The sequence below is a fragment of the Oryzias melastigma genome, linkage group LG4 (genome assembly GCF_002922805.2).
Source record: "Oryzias melastigma strain HK-1 linkage group LG4, ASM292280v2, whole genome shotgun sequence".
Classification (NCBI taxonomy): Eukaryota; Metazoa; Chordata; class Actinopteri; order Beloniformes; family Adrianichthyidae; genus Oryzias; species Oryzias melastigma.
The window spans coordinates 30,318,495-30,336,264 of record NC_050515.1 but is presented as its reverse complement, the minus strand read 5'-3'; positions in this window follow the sequence as shown (position 1 = coordinate 30,336,264).

Below are 17,770 nucleotides of genomic sequence, written 5' to 3'. Positions count from 1 at the left end.
GTTGATCCTCTCCTCGCCATGCATTCGCTGCCGAACTTACCTTGTTGCTCCACCTTGCCGCACCAGTCCACCGCCGGTCTTCGCTCACAAGTCGCCAACCCCGCTCCGGGTTCCGGACGCAACTCCATTATCTCCACGGACAATAAACCTTTTATTAAACCACTTCTGCCTCTCATCCTCCTTCCGGGTTCCAGCGACTGGGTCTGCCTCTGTCACGCGAAGCATGACAGCAGTTTCAGTTTGAAAGAATTCATGCATGTGTTGCATGTTTACAGTCTCTTTTGTCTTGTGTGGTCTTAGCAGATCAAGTCGATTTCGAAGCTGTCTCTTAAAGATGGATGAGGCAGGAGAAACCTTTGTGGTGGCATGAGGGGAGTTGCGGTATGACAACAGAAACGCATTTAGTCGTCGGTTCAAAGTCTGTGTACGCGGAGAGGACTTGAGAGCTTGCTTTAGCGTTTGAACAAATCTTTCAGCCAGTCCATTTGTAGCTGGGTGATATGGCGCAGATTTGATGTGCGTTATGCCATTTTCTTCCATGAATGTGTTGAATACCTCTGACACAAATTGTGGGCCATTATCACTTACAAGCTGTTGTGGCAACCCAAAACGGCTAAAGATTGTTCTTAGCTCCTCAACAGTTCTCTCTGCAGACGTGTTCTTCATCACGACTACCTCCGGCCATTTGCTATGAGCGTCGACGACCACCAGAAACATCTGATTTTCAAAAGGGCCAGCAAAATCCACGTGGATCCTTTGCCATGGTTCTTCAGGCCAATCCCATGGGTGTAATGGGGCCAGTTGTCGTTGGTTTCTTAATTTCTGACAGTCAGAGCATGACATAGCTTTCCTTTCTATATCAGCATCTAGACCAGGCCACCAGAAATAACTGCGTGCGATTTCCTTCATTCGCACCACACCACAATGTCCCGTGTGTAGTTCAGTCAACACCTTCTCCCTCAGATGTGATGGAATGATGACCCGGAAACCCCACAATAAACATCCTCCTTGTACAGAAAGTTCATTCTGTCTTACCAGATAGGGCTTCAGGCTTGGTGTCATCTCTCCTCTCTTCCCACTTGTGACGATGTCTAGGACTTCAGACATGGTCGGATCAGTCCGGGTATGTTTCTTCACATGAGCTGCAGTTACAGGAGCTGAAGAAACTGTCTTGAAAAAGAGTATCTCAGTTGGAGAAGACTCAGTCTGGGTCTCAGGCAAGGGAAGTCTGGAAAGTCCGTCAGCATTTTGATGCTCGTCTGACTTCCTGTACTTGATCTCGTACTGATGTGCTGATAAAAGCAACGCCCACCGTTGCATTCGGCTAGCGGCCAGTGATGGTATGCCCTTGTGAGGTCCAAAAATGGTTGTCAAAGGTTTGTGGTCTGTCAACAGGATGAATTTTCTCCCAAACAGATATTGATGGAATTTCTTCACCCCAAACACTATTGACAGTGCCTCTCGCTCAATCTGTGCGTAATTGCTTTCTGATTTGCTCAGAGTTCTTGATGCAAAGGCGATAGGTCTTTCCTCACCTGATGGCAGAATGTGTGACACCACTGCACCCAGTCCATAAGGCGAGGCGTCACATGCCAGTTGTAATGGTAGCTTACTGTCAAAATGAACGAGCGCCTCAGACTTAGTGAGATCCAACTTAACTTGGTTAAATGCCTTTTCACAGTTTTCTGTCCACTTCCATGGGGTTGTTTTGTTAAGCAGTTCGTGCAGGGGCTTTAGCTTGTGTGCTAAGTTAGGCACAAATCTTGCGTAGTAAGTCAAAAGTCCAAGGAATGACCTCAGCTGACTTACATTTTTCGGTGCTGGAGCTTCCGTGATTGCTTTCACTTTTGATGGTGCTTTGTGGAGACCTTTGCTGTCTATGACATGTCCTAAGTACTCCACAGAGGACTTGAAAAACTCACATTTGTCCTTCTGAACCTTCAAACCGTAGTTCTCTAGTCGCTGAAACACTGCGTCCAGATTCTTCAAGTGCGTCCGCTCATCTGGTCCAGTGATCAGCAGGTCGTCCAGGTAACACTGAACACCTGTTAGTCCACTCAATATGTGATCCATAGCTCTTTGGAATAAAGCAGGAGCAGATGTTATTCCAAATGGAAGTCTCTTGTGTCTGTATAGTCCTTTGTGAGTGACAATGGTTAACAGTTCCTGTGACTCTGGATCCACGTGCATCTGTAGATATGCTTGTGACAAATCTATCTTACTAAACTTCTGTCCCCCCGCCAACCCTGAGAATAAATCATCAATGAGGGGTAATGGGTACTGTTCAGTAATCAGAACTGGATTTACTGTGACCTTAAAATCACCACAAATCCGAGGTGTTCCATCCTTTTTCATGATAGGCACAATCGGTGTAGCCCATTCACTGGTGCGCACAGGTTCTAGCACTCCATTTTCAACCAACCTGTCTAATTCTGCTTCAACTTTTGTTTTGATAGCATATGGAACAGGTCTGGCCTTTAGACACTTTGGTGTACTTCCTGGTTTTACTGCTAGTTTCACCATAATGTCTTTCATGCTGCCAAGTTTCCCATCAAAAACTTTGGGGTATTTCTTTAGGATCTCCTGTAATGGCTCTGCTCCCCTTTCTCGGATCACAAATACTTCTTGCCAGTTTAATCTGATCTTCTTAAGCCATCTACGACCAAGCAAAGCTGGCCGATCCCCTGCGACAACGTACAGTGGAAGCGTTGACGTCTGAGTTTGATATTTCACTGTCACGTTAATCATTCCTACCACTGAAACAGGGTCGCCAGTGTAGGTTCTCAGTTTAAGTTTGGTTTCATTTAGAGCCAAATGCTTTAACTTTGTCTTGTAAACTTTTTCTGAGATCAAAGAAACACGTGTACCCGTGTCCACCTGCATCCGCACAGGTGTGTTCTCCAACAGAACTGTGATCCAGTATCCGTCATCCTCATCATCATCCAGTGACAAAACATGCACTTCCTCTTCATCTTCACTGTCACTATCTTCCTCATGTTCATGTTCCATTTTGTGAACATGTTTCTTTATATTTTTGTGCGGTCCACTTTTCTTTTTCACGTGGTGTTGTTTGCGTGTTTGAGTATTTTTGTTTCTGCAGGCACGTTCAATGTGACCTTTCTTTCCACATTTTCTACAGTCCATGTCTCTACACCAACATTCATTGGCTAAATGTCCTGTTTTTCCACATCTATAACATGGCTGACCTTGTAACGAGTCCTTTCGGCCCTGAGTGGCAATTTTGTGCAGTTGTGATGACGCACTGAGCTGCTGGGCCTCTCTAGCAGCCATTTCCATTGATGTGCTTACTTCGATCGCTTTCTCAAGTGTGAGGTTAGCTTCTGTTAGCAGTCTTTTCTGAATAGCTTCACTGCGCAGTCCACACAGTAACCTATCACGGAGCGTGTCGCTAAGCGAACGTCCAAATTCACAGTGTTCAGACAACTGTTTCAGCACAGCCACAAATTGTGCAACAGATTCTCCTTCTTCTTGATTTCTTTTATGAAACCGAAATCTTTCTGCGATGATCAGTGGCTTTGGTGCATAGTGATTCTTTAAACCTGCCACAATTTCTTCATATGACTTCTCTCCTGGCTTTTCAGGTTGCACGAGACTACGCAGCAGGTTGAATGTCTTTCCTCCCATGACACTCAAAAACGTCGGCACAAGAACATCTCCTTTGATCTTGTCTGCTAGAACAAAATACTCAAATCTTTTTGTGTATGAGCTCCATTGTTCCGCATTTTCCTCGTATGGTCCTATATTTCCGACCAATGCAGCCATTGTTTAATTGCCGGCTTAACAACAAAACAGCCTCTCCTTTTCTTCGTCTTTTTTTTTTTTTTGACTTACTTGGACCTTTATTTTCCCATGTAACTTCTCGTGGAGGGGAGATGCTTCCTTTCTCTTTTACCGCGGAACCGTGATCCGTCGAGAAAAGGTGACGTCTGTCCGCGTGTCTGCCGCGTCAGCTCGCGCCCCCCCTCGGAGCGGCGTCTTCGCGCCGTGCGGGGATTCACGGCCGGCGCTCCACCAAACAAATGGTCCACGAAAGCAAATGTAGGGCCGTACCTCGTCGCCAGTTTTGTTGTGTAGTCCTTCTGATATCACAACTTCGAATAAAAGAACGGGAGGCCAAGTTGAACTGCACACGAGTGTTTTAATTCGCCATCTTTTCATACACTTTACACGTGACTCTTTCTGTTCTCTTTTTCCTAGCGAGAGCCTGCTACGGCAACACATTAGGGACAATAAATTACACAATCAATATATAACAGCGCCCTTTGGCTGTGAAAATACGGTACAATAATTGATTGATTCATTCATTTTCCTGTCTGCTTCGTCCCTTTCGGGGTTGCGGGGGTGCCGGAGTCTAACCCGGCTGCTGATGGGCGAAGGCGGGGTTCACTCTGGACAGGTCAAGTGGGATATAATAAATATTTAAATTTAAATAACCTGCTGATGGTTACACATTTCTGTTATGAGCCACTTAACATTCACATTTGCTAAATATGGTTATTCGATTTATATAGTAATATATGTCATCGCACAATATGGAAAAAACTATGTAGTGATATAAAAAAATTCTGTACTTTTGAAGTGGTGCAATTGTCTCCAGGGTTTATTTTAATACCAAGGACATCTTGTCACCCTATACTTGCTGTGCCTGCAATGCACAGGTACACAATGAGGCAGAGGAGGAAGTAGTGTGTTCGTCCACTAAACAGAAGCAGGCAATACAGAGGCGAAAAAACAAGACGGACTGCCTTATCTTGTGCTAGATATGTGATATAAGATATATAGTAGATGAGATATAAGACCTATATTTTCAATAATTTAATCAATGTTCTATGTAATTGTCCACTCAGTCTGTGTGAAGTTGGGCATTTCTTAACACTTTCAGTTACATTTTCACCATCTTAATTGTTAAAAAGGTATTTTCTGGACAGAGTTGCTCTGTCATTGCATACTAAAATAGCTCAAAATAAATTTTGGTTATATGGTACAATTTAAACACGACTGTACTATAGGTATAAGATTCCAGTCATCAGCTTGTGTCACATTTTCCAGTGATTGGGGCGATTCCCTTCCGATGGCCATGTGATCAATCATAACGATTACAAACCGCTTTGAAGTGTAAACCGGGCCTTAACGAGGGATTTCTACAAAGACATTTCTGAAGTTGGATTCTAAAATGAATATAATTCCTTTTCTTAAGATTAACCAAAAACTGTTATCTTTGTAAACATCTGAATAATTGGAACACTGAACTGCAGTTTCTCCCCCCAAGCTCTATATGCAGGAGTTACAAATGTCTTGCATGTGTCACTATGTTAATCGTTTATGGTTTCCTCTCCCCAAATGCAACATTTGAAAGAAAGAAATCTCCAATTCACATTTGTTGATATTGTCATTAGGTGCTTAATATCAGCTAAATAAGTCAAATAATTAAAAATAAATAACAAATCAAACATAGTAATTTACTAACATCAATAAAAGCAACAAAGAGTCATGATGGTTGCCAAACCTTCTGAAGGAAACGGAAGCTTGTAATCTCCTTCTATATCTTTTATCTGATTAAAAAGATGAGACTCATTTATGAAAAATGTGTGTGAATCAGCTTTATTGGTGTTCATTTAAGCGACACATTAGTCATTTTTGGAATCTACAAAATCCATTAAAATCATAGTTGTGACGATTAGATGTTTAAATAATGAGCAAAAACAAACTTGTTCCATTCGTTTTCTTGTAAAAGTGTTGTTTCATTTGTGCTTTATAACTGTTTTAAATTCCTAATATTAATGAACCACTTAAAAAAAGGAAACATGGATGAAGTATGAATAATTGTTACAGAGTTATTACAGTCATCATGGTTTGGCTCAATTCCATACAGGACTGATGAAAACACAACAGTTTAACAGAGACGGATGCTGCTGCTTTGATTAACACTTAAGCTATAATTCAGGATCCTTCATTTCTGTTTATTATTTGCTTCATGTATTCTTTTATATCTGTACATATATATTATGATTTCATAGACTGCAACTCTGGGTTTGTGGGTGTTAGTCGTTCTCGGTTGATGTGCTCCTGATTGTGTGCAGCTGTTTTCATTTAGTTAAATGTACTGCAGGTAGTTAGGTAGCCCTACCAGTGTCTCCAGCACTGGAATGTTCTGCTGGCTTCCTGTGTCATGCTTCATCTGTTTATTAAAGTGTTTGGTTGAAATTACAATTCCTGCTTTTGGGTCTTGGTGTGCTTCATTACAGTGTTTCCTCATTTATCTGGTATGTGTGTGTGTTACATTCCATCCAACCATCCATCCATTTTCTTGACCGCTTTGTCCCTTTACGGGGTCACGGGGTGCCGGAGCCTATCCCGGCTGCTGATGGGCGAAGGCGGGGTACACCCTGGACAGGTCGCCAGTCTGTCGCAGGGCCTCAATCACACACATTCACTCTCACATTCACACCTAGGGGCAATTTAGAGTCACCAATTAACCTATGAAGCATGTTTTTGGATGGTGGGAGGAAGCCGGAGTCCCCGGTGAAAACCCACGCATGCACGGGGAGAACATGCAAACTCCACACAGAAAGGTCCCAGCCGGGAGTCGAACCGGGGCCTTCTCGCTGTGAGGCAAGAGCGCTAACCACTGCGCCACCGGGCAGCCCGTGTTACATTCCATAGATAGCTAAATCTCTAATGTAAAATTACAGATGTTTAAAGGCTGTAAAACTCATTGACTGTATAAAAGAACTGGACTGAGCAAGCCTTCATACCTCACGTTCCAAACAGGAAGTACTTGCTGGCTCCAAAAAGTCAAAATGCCATAGACTTCAATAGAGGAATAGACAGTCATACTTATAGTTGTTGTATTAGTCAGAAGTCATTCTTGCTCTGACACCTTTTTTAACATCTTCTTGATAATCCCTACTTTTGTTCATTATATTTTTTTCTTTATTGCAAGATATTTAAGTAAAAATCGACCAATCAGATCCCTCAATAAAAGCATGGTATGCCTGTTGGGCACCTTAAAAGTTCAGAATAATTGGCAGGGTGGCTCAGTGGGCCAGGTGAAGGGCTGACATGCAAAAGCTCTGGGTTCGATTCCCAGGGTTGTCCACTGATCCCCACCCAGATTGGGTCCTTAGGCAAGACCCTAACTGGGTCCCTGTGCCAACAGGGTTGTGTCAGGAAGGGCATCCGGCGTAAAAACTCTGCCAAATCACTGATGAGAAACAGTGGGTGCTGTTACGCTGTGGGGACCCCGAAAGGGATAAGCCCAAAGTGAACAACAACTCCCTGCTTTCAATAGAAGGGGTGTGGACGTCTGACAAGCTTCATCCTGATTGGTGACAGTAGTTGCCATTACATTTTGACTCAGACCTACTCCGACCAATCACTGCATACCAAACTCGTCTAGCTCCAAACGATAGTGTCTGTATCGCAGAAAATGGTGAGTGAATTTGCGTCATTTCACTGCCATTTTCAATGAGTCGCTTGGACCAGATCTCTTATACAGTCAATGGTAAAACCCCCTTCTACATGATATACACTTTTCTCAGACCGGTCCGAACATTTTCACACTTTTCTCTCTGGAGCTAAGTAGTGTCTGCTTTGAGCTTCTTCACTGGTAAAGCTAAGCGGTGGAGACTGGCAGAGTAGGAGAGAGATGAGGATCACCGTCTCTCCTGTCACAAGGTCTCTGCACAGATCCACGCCCTTTTTGATCTTACTGCGATCTATCAAAGCTTCTCACAGTGGAGTTCCTGCATGGCAGATTACGCAGTGGAGTTCTGTATTCTAGTATCTGATTTCCACTGGCTTAATGACTCTCTGGTGGAGGTGTTTCTTCAGGTCTCTCTAGCTCCCTCAAGGATCAGCTGGCAGCTAGAGAGGTTCTGGAGGATCTCGAGGAGCTGATAGACTAAAGATGGATTTGGTAAGAAAAAGGTCAACTAAGGTTGAATATGAGGGGGATTTTAAACTTGGTCTGGTGGGCTCAAATAATAATTAAGAATTTGTCAGGACTGACTCAGCCTCCTCTGACAACCAGAGGGACCCCTCTCCTGAGTATTAACCAGCTTCAGCAAATTCCTCACTCCAACTCCCATCAGCCATCGCTCCATTCTTCTCCATGCACAGCTGTTCATCACCATCAGAACCACCAGTATTCATGCTCACTCCAGCCTCAACTTCAATGCGAATTCTTGATTGTGTTTATCCGTCAGTCTGAGCAATACTAGTTTGATTTTTTACCCATGCCGGTTATCTTGTTGTCCTGCCTCGCCTCCATGTTTTTGACCTTTGCCTGCCTTTGGACGACGTCGATGTCTTGCCCCTGCTCTGTTCCATTAAATTGTTTGCACATGGATCCAAATGTCTCAGCCTATTCCTCACAGATTTAGAGAACAAAATTGGTCAGGAACTGTGTTGGAGAGTTAACCAAGTCCCAGTTTAGATAACCCAGAGGATTAAACTACTAAACACAAGATCATTGACCAGAGCAAACTGAGGGTGGATTCATCCTGGAAAAATCATTTGGTCCAAGTCCTGAACCTTGTGTTTGGTATTTATTTAGACTGATATCAAGTGGACTCTACTGTTTCAAACCAAAGCTTATAAACAAAATCACCTGACTAAAGATGTCTTCACTCATGTGCCAGAAATTATATGGGTGGGGGAAAGCAACTAGTGGCAGAAATCATGGAAGTCCTGCGCTTGGCAGTCTTTGTCAGGATAGCTCATGTATTTGCAGCGTTCCATTATATTATTCCTGCTCTGTCCACATCACGTCTTGGTCCAGTTGTTCCTCTCCGAGCATGGATCATATTCAGACTGAGTAATCTCAGAGCAAACTGAAGTCGAGTCAGATTGGAAACTGACTGAGACCACCTTAAAAGATGGGTCAGAGAGTGGTTCCTAGTCCCGGACCAGGGTCCACTGAGCTTTATTCAGATTCAGAGGCTCTCAGACATAGAATTCACTGCTAATACATATCAGAAACTGTGTCTCATTCAATGTTTTAAAAGCTCCTTAAAAAACTGGCAGAAATAATCAGTAATGCAAACATGGGTAATGTCCTCTTTAGCTGAGAATACTTTGTAACAAGAGATGAAGACCTCACAAGAAATGGAGCACGATGAAAAGACAAAAGGGAACCTAGAGTTTCCTCAGCAGTTTAAGTCGAGGCAAGAGGAGAGTGGGGACAGAAATCCAGAGTCAGGAGAGGCTGAATCCCAGAGAGATGGCTAACAAATCCAGAGTTTGATCCAGAGACACTGTTGCGTCCCCTGGGAGTAACCCGGCTCGAGTCTAGGGGTGAGGGAGGGGACAAAGGGGACAATAAATAAAAAAATGGACACCAAACATAAAAGGAACACAGTTTATTAAAATAAACAAAGACCTGTGTCCTGAAATGAGAGATTAAATAATTAGTGAGTTGGTTAAGAAAGAAGACAAACCAAAACAGAGTTGGAACCTTGGCCAAAAGAAAAATAAATCAGGGAGACTGCTGACCCAGTCATGACGACCGTCGGAGTCAGCAGCTCCCTGCTAATGGCTGCCTAACAAAACTACCTAGTCAAAACAAATTAAACAAAGCCAGCAAATCAAGACTACCAGGGTCCAACCCCAAACTAACAACAAAACCCAGCAATCCAGGATTGCTGAGGATATAAATGAGTGAAGGAGACCACACCCACACCCACACCCACACCCATACCCACACCCACACCCACACCCACACCCACACCCACACCCACACCCAATGAAACCCAGCCTGCTCTGCTCCCTGCCTGGCTTGATGTGGCCTCCTCTGTCTTAAATAGACAGCAGCTGACAATCAAGGCACATTGGCCACACCCACCAGGTGAGCCAAAGGGAACTTGATGGGAAAGGAGGCCAGACAGCAGCAGGATGTAACAGACACAAACTGCGAGACAGAAAACAGACTTAAACATCAAGGAGACTGACTAAATTGTAACTAAGGACAAAAAAAGGGTAATAGAAAGCAGGGCACTGCAAATAATACAAGAGAATATAGGCTAGGCAGAGAATCACCAAATACGGTCCAGTAAAACAGTGGAATTTTGTGGGTTGTTCGATGAACTGTATCCATGAACTGTATCTAACTGCACCTAAGAAAAATATTCACCTTGTGAACATTTTGTGACAAGCTAACCACATTTAGACATTTCTATGCATATGTGGATCAGTTATATCACATTTTTTCAGTATTAATCAGAAAAAAAGCATTATGTGTGAATGTAAGTATAGATGCTAGGCCCACATGTCAAACTAAATGATACATATTATGTTTAAATATAAATACAAAATACAAATACAAGTACAAAAATACAAAATTTGCTATTTTTTGTAGCACATATTAAAAGGAATGTCTAATTGTGGTAAAATTGCCAAATAATTTTCCACTATATACTAGGCTGCTGACAGAAAAAAAATACACATGCTAAGGTTGATTATTCCCACTTTGTTTATTTTCTGACACTGAAGAAAGTTTTATTTTGTAAAACTCCAAGATTCTGTTCACCGCATCCGCCTGTCTTGACGCGTCAGGTAACATCAAATGACTGCTCGCTTGGCTCGCTAGTGAAGTTAAAATCTTAAAGGGAAAATTTAATAAAAGCAACAAAAAATATGAAGTATTTGGAAAGTTTCTTTGGGGAAATAACTGTGGAAATAAGAGCCACAGAGGAAACCGAAGAAGAGCCTTCAACTTCAGAGAAACATAAAGCTGCTTTTACAGACAAAACCAGGAGTCCAGGCCGCTCTGCCTAGTGTACCTCGACTGACACGCTAATGTTTCACAAATACTCATAATAATAAAGGTATAGACACAGTGAATTCAATTTTATTATTATATTAAGACGGTTGTGTCATTTTGTTCCGTTTTATTCATCCATCACACCTTAAAGCTAACCAGAGGCTGAAGTTAGCATCTAGTTGTTAGCATCCAGTCTTAGCGTTAAAGGGAAATTCTTCATCATAAAGTCTACGTTTAAAGAGGCCGTACCATGATTTTCTTACGTCTTTCAAAGGAAACTAAATTGATGTAAATTATCAAATATTACATTTGGAACACTAACAGATTATTTATTAAATATGAGTTATTTTTGTGAACTTTTTTTATACCCTGAAGTAAAACGACTTGATCTCTGAGGCTCCGCCTTTCGCTCACTTCATGACGTCCTAGAGTGGTCGTGCTACCACGAAAATAAATGAAAGACTTTTGTTTAATTATTATTTTTTTAATTGATGTAGCCCCACATACATCGCAGCTCGGGCACTTTTCTTTTCACAGACAGAATGGTGATGCTAATAGGTTCATTTTGTTGTAAAAATTTGGTCAAAATGCAAACAACACCAGATGAACATTTCAAGATTTATTGAAATGATGACATAAAATTTCTGTTTTAAAAATTCTCTTTGCTTTCATGCGGATCTGTTTACCTTTCTGCCATTCCTCAATAATTCAAATCCTCCTAATCTCTCGCTCACTTTTCCCTCCAGGAAATAGCTCATTTTCTCCTGCCGTCTTTTCATGATCCTCGTCTACTTGCACCAGTCTTGGATTCGTTAAGGATCTATCTCTCTCGCATGTTGTGCAGATTCCTCACCAGCCTATAAGCTCTTACGCCACCGCATGAATTTTGAAAGCTAAAGAATGAATTTCTTGGCCAGCTGCACCAGCTCACAATGCAGACAGCTGGCGTCTTCTGTGCACAAACTGAAGAGGGGTGGAGCTAGCTGATCACCGCTAGCTTGAGCTGCTAGCTTTGTGGAGAAACTGTTTGTGTTAGCCTGGGGGCAGACTCTCCCTGGAGGGGGCTGTCTCACTCTGTGACGTCAGATCGTGAGGTCCCGCTGGTTTTTGTGGGTATGGGAGGGGCTGCTGCAGATAGGGCAGGTTTTTAGAGAATTACTCACAAATATATGAACGGATCAAAATACCGTTTTGGGGTTCTTTATAGAGAGGAATGATCAGTATAATGCACTTAAAAGCTCAAAACGTTTTTTCATGGTAGGACCCTTTAAAGCAGCTACAAGCGTTGAACGTAAAATGAAGATTTAATCAAATAAATTGCCGACCTGCTAAAGATGTTTCTGAACTGAGGAAACCCTTTGAGTCAGTATGTGATGCAGAGACGGTCCCTGACCACACGAGTTGGGAATGAGAACGTGTTGGAATCTTCACTTTCATTGTCCCATAGAACTGGCCTAACAGCTGGAGCCAACACAAGTAAACAGTTGGAAAGACACACATGGCCTTAGCTGCTCTCAAGTGCACTTTGTCCATCCACTTTCTTGTTAATAATTGAAAAATAGCTTGTCTAATAATAACTAATCAAAGCTAGTCAAGTGACCTTTGAGACTGAGGGGCACACGTATGTCCAGAGAGTGCTTGTTTCTGAAAGTCAAACGGCAACAATGTAGGAATAGTAAAAGGTCTATACTTGTATAGCACTTTTTTACTTTCCTCAAAACGCTTTACAGACCCATTCACACATTCACACACTGATGCCGGCTCTGCTGCTTAGCACTGGCGCCAACCTCCCACCAGAGGCAATTCAGGGTTCAGTGTGTTGCCCAAGGACACTTCAACACATGGGCGGGCAAGAAGGGAATCAGACCTACAGTCTTCTGATCAGGAGTCGACCGCCCTACCACTGCACCACGACCGCCCACATTTGATTCGTATTTTTTATGCTGATCCGTCAGGTCATCAAGAGCATACGTCTCTGTAAATCATGTGTCAAAGTCAAGGCCTGGCAGGGGCCGGATCCGGCCCTCCAGGTAATTCTATCCGGCCCTCCAGATCATTTTATTTTTTAGCTGTTTTGGCTAGTTTAGGTTTTATAAAGTTTTTTAGGCTGTTTTGGAGCTAAGCCAATATTTCAACTGCATGGTAGCTATTTTGGCCAACCTAATTTTTTTGTTTGTTTGTTTTTTAGGCTTATTTTGCATATAGCTAATATTTTAGCTACCTATCAGCTTCAGTGATTTCTGCTATTAGCTTCACCGTTTTTAGCTATCAATTTCAGCATTTTTAGCGGCAAAATTCAGCTTACAAAATTCACACTAGCATTATCACTGGTAATGCCTTATATCTAGTTCATAATTATGTTAAAAAGTTATGTTTTTAAAGTTTTAAAAATGTAGTTTTAGATTGTTCAATAAATGTTTATTCTTTTCGTCCCGCGACATAAAGTGTGTTTTGGATTTTGGCCCCTTGTGTGATTGAGTTTGACACTCCTGCTTTAAATGGACTCAGTAGAATTGTGCTTCTAACTCGTCTGTCTTCTTATATTTCATTAGATGGAATTAATCTACACATGTGGAGTATTTGACTCTTGACTTACAGTATATCAGCCTCCAACCAGGCTTGGACACTTTAATTAAATTATTTTTTATAGATGTGATTCTGGCCAGTCCTACCCTCATCTGCAGATCTGAGAAGGTATCACTGTTCACACTTCTGCTCTGACCAGCCTGCTCTTCCTTCCACGTTCACTGAGGGCTCTGGCCAGCAGCTGCAGACACCCATTTCTATATCCTGGTTTATTCTGTTGGGTGTGTTAAGCATTCTAGATCACAGTTGCCATAAATAAAGGATGTGTACTGTTTATGTTAGCAGTCCATTTCAGGGTCTTTAAGAAACATGCTACCATACATGCTCACACTCAAGAAACAACCACACTGTGAAGCTCAGAGCAAAGTAGCACCACATATACAGTACCTTCTTATTTTAGGTCTAACCACCATATGCTCTGTGACTAGCTTATCTCCTTGTTGAGATATTGGTCCTACTTTATGTAAAGTACATATGCAAGAAAAGGAGTCTGAAGTGTCTTACTAAATAAAATAAACTGTTTTAGTGCTAATTGTATGCTTGTTAAATTCAGAGTAAAACTGTCCCTTAAAGTTATTTTTCAGGTGAAATATGACTGAGAAATGATATCATGTCTTTGTCAAAATGTTAAAGACGTTAAATACATAACAAAAGAAACACTTAAACGACAAGATTTAACAGAACAAGGGGCTGGACAAGCAAGGGCTGGTGTTTTGGATTCAGCCCCAGAATTTGCTTGGATAATGAAAACCACCTGGAGAGAAGCTCCTCCAGATGAGTAAGGAGTCTTAGGAGAATGGTTGCAGACGAGATGAAGCTAATGATGGATGATTTTGGCTCCAGTCTGCTGTCTGATCAAAACCACATTTTTTCCGCACCAAATTTCATCCCATGCAAACAGTAACATTGTTCTTATGGTTTATGTTCTGGAAAGAGAAATTTATGGATGGTGCAGTGCTACACAAGCTGGCTTATTTTTCACTTAGTTTGTTTATCTCCAGTCTTCTGATTCATACTTTCCAAAATGCATCATTTACATCCTCGTATTTCATGTATTTTTTTTCTCCAAAAGTGTGTCTCACTTTTCTCATTTCTTTCAATACTCAACACATCTGAGTTTGTGGTGTTGCAAAGCGACATGGTGTAAGCGTGTCACTGCCACCTCACTGACGTTCTTATCTTTGCTGCACAGCGTTTAGAGTGACTCCTACAGAAAAAAATACTGTAGCGTGCGTCAACTCGTGATATGATTGAAGATAGCAATAAAAATGACTGTAATGGTTAACAAAAAACAAAACATATTCACTTTTAATGAGCATTATTAGGTTTTTCTGGTTTTCCTTGAGATGTTTCATCTTTGATTTGAGGATTTCCGCAACAAAGTTTGCACGCAAAATAATAAGCAGCTTTCGTATTTAGTATTTTTGTCTCAGATTATGTGATGATGGATAAGCCTAAAAATGTTGATAAAAGAACACCATAAAAGTAATGGGGATACTAAATAGTTTACGATTAAGTAATTTTTCCTCATTTACTTTAGCTGCTGTTTGACCTCTGACACCAGACGCAGTGAAGGCCGTGGTTCAAACCTTTCTGTGTGAAGTTTACGTGTCCTCCCAATGCATGAGTGCGGTCTCTCCGGGCACTCAAGACATGCATCATAGGTTGATTGATTACTCTAAATCAGGGCTGTCAAAGTCAATCATATCAGGGGCCAAAATCCAAAACACACCTTAGGTCACAGGCCGAACAGAATAAACATTTATTGAACACTCTAAAACTACATTTTTAAAACTTTAAAACCAAAACTTTTTAACATAATTATGAACTAGATATATGGCATTACCTGTGATAATGCTAGTGTGAATGCTGTAAGATGAATGTGGCGGCTGAAGATGCTGAAATTATTAGCTAAAAGCACTGAAGCTGATATCCAGCTAAAAAATATGTTAAAATATGTTAAATGCCAACAAACAAAAAAAACAAACAAACAGAAACTTAGGATAGCCAAAACAGCTAGCGTGTAGCTGAAAAAATGGCTAAACTTCAACATATTCTAAAAGAAAGAAATAAAAGCCTAAACTAGCCAAAACAGCTAGCATGTAGCTGAAATATTAGCTAAACTCCAAAACTGTCTTAAAAATCAAATAAAAAAGCCTAAATTAGCCAAAACAGCTAGCATACCTGATTTATTAACTGAACTCCAAAACAGCCTAAAATAATCTTAATAAATGCCAAAATAGTCCAATAAGCTAGCAGAATGCCAATTTTTAAAACTCTAAAACAGTAACTTTTTAACATAATTATTAATAATAAAAAGGCAGCAATATTATTGAAGAATAAATCAAGATAAACCTTAAAGTCCCCCCTCCAATTAGGTTTTTTGAGTTTTTAACATGTATGTGTGGCATTTTTCTTCTGAAAGAGAAAAAGTATAATAAGAAATCCTTTCGTGTCTCTCTCTCGTTGATTGAGTTTTTAAACACTCACTGTAAATAGTGGTATTTAATTGTGAAGGAATTGGTTATATTTTGAAAATTGACCAGATTTTCTTGTGTGCCTTCGCAGCGCTCCGTAGATCAACAAGGGCGCCGAATGGAGGCGGCCTCCATTCCAAGCCGCTTCGTAGCGCGTTTGAATATTTGCTACTACCACCAAGATCTGCACTTATATAAAAAATTAAGATCAAAACGGCATTTCTTAGTATTTTTTTTTGGAATTGTGGGGAATCAGGAGCAGACAGAGAAAAAGCGTTTGAAAAGATTGTGGATGTGACATAGACGCTAAAAGTTTCTCTCCAGCCTGATGCATCCACTTGTAGACAAATAGATCCGTGAACGTCTTTGTTTTCCTCGTCTGAACTGGAATCTGGATCAGAACTATTCGACTGGACAGCTCCAATATACCTCAAATTCTTTGTCCCACCACTAATGATAGATTGGGGCTGTAAGATAACAGATGGATGATGGGAAATGGAGGCAGGCTTACACCATGCAAATGGTCCCGCCAACAACTCAGGCGAATTTCTGATAAACTTCTGCTGCTCTGCAGAAACTATGTCCTAGAAAATGACACAGGTTTTTAAAATGTTGTTAAAAACAGCAAAATCATAATTAAAAGACTACCAGGAACACTTTGAAAATAGATCAAAACATGATCAGAGTAGGACTTTAATCAAAGCATTCTTGAAAGAAAACTGCCTTTTTCCATGTGCAAACATTTTAAAGCTCAACTTGGTGTAGCTGGCAGATTGTGATCCCAAACCCAACAAATAGTTGACCTAATGTTTTCCCTTGGGAACATAGCATTACTATTTCTTTCTTTGCACTGATATCTTACGTTTAAATGTTATTCACATCACATCTGTTAAGTCGTCTTATTTGACCTTTCACACACCTCCACATTTATATAGTGCTTCACTTTTCTACACCTGGGTCCAATCATTGTCCCTCTTACTTGATGGAAGCTGCATCTGCAGCTTTTTGATCTCAACACTCGTGGTCCTCTGGCTTTTGATTAAAGAAGTCAAGATGCTGTAATTTATATTTTAGGATGCTTTTATATAACACAGAATAAAAAAAGGTGTGTTTTATGGGTGTTAACTAGTTCATACTTTTGTTTATCACAACAAAATAGTAGTTATCTGGCATTTAGTGAATATCTGTATTTTTTTAGCCATCCATATAAAAAATTAAAACACTTTTTTCATGAGAAACAAGACATTCATTTATTCGCACCTTTTGGTCTCTCTAAGTACCACAGTTGTCATGGTTGGCTGCTATGGCGTCAAATCAGGATCAGCTCAAAGTGAATGAAAAACAAGATTGAAAATTTGAAAAACAGGCATTATAAATTTGAAAAAAAAAGGGGGTGGGATTTGAAAGCAGTTTAAAACTAGAAAATACATATTGAAAACTTAAAGGAATTATTGAAAATTTGAAAAAATAAAATTGAAAACTTCAAATAAAATTACAAAAAGATGGAAAGCCCCGCCCCCATGTGAAATTAGGATCAGTTCGGCAGCGAAAACTCTAAAAAATCTGAATTGAAACTGAAAACATAGAAATGAAACCAAACGCGGAAAAACAAAAAAAGGAAAAATTAAAGTTACAAATATACATCATTTTTTTAATTGGTAATAGTTTTAGTTTTTTTAATTCAAGTTTCACGTTAACATTTTTTTAATATTTTCGATATTTCTTTGACGTTTCCAATATTATTTTTTCAAATCTTCAATTTTGTTTTTTTAAATTTTCAACAATTCCTTCAAGTTTTAAAAGTTATTTTTGAGTTTAAACCTGCTTTTAAATTTTTCTTTTTCTTTTTTTCACATTTCAAATTTTTTCAAATTTCAATTTTTTTCTAATTTTCAATCTTGTTTTTCATTGACTTTAGCTGGTC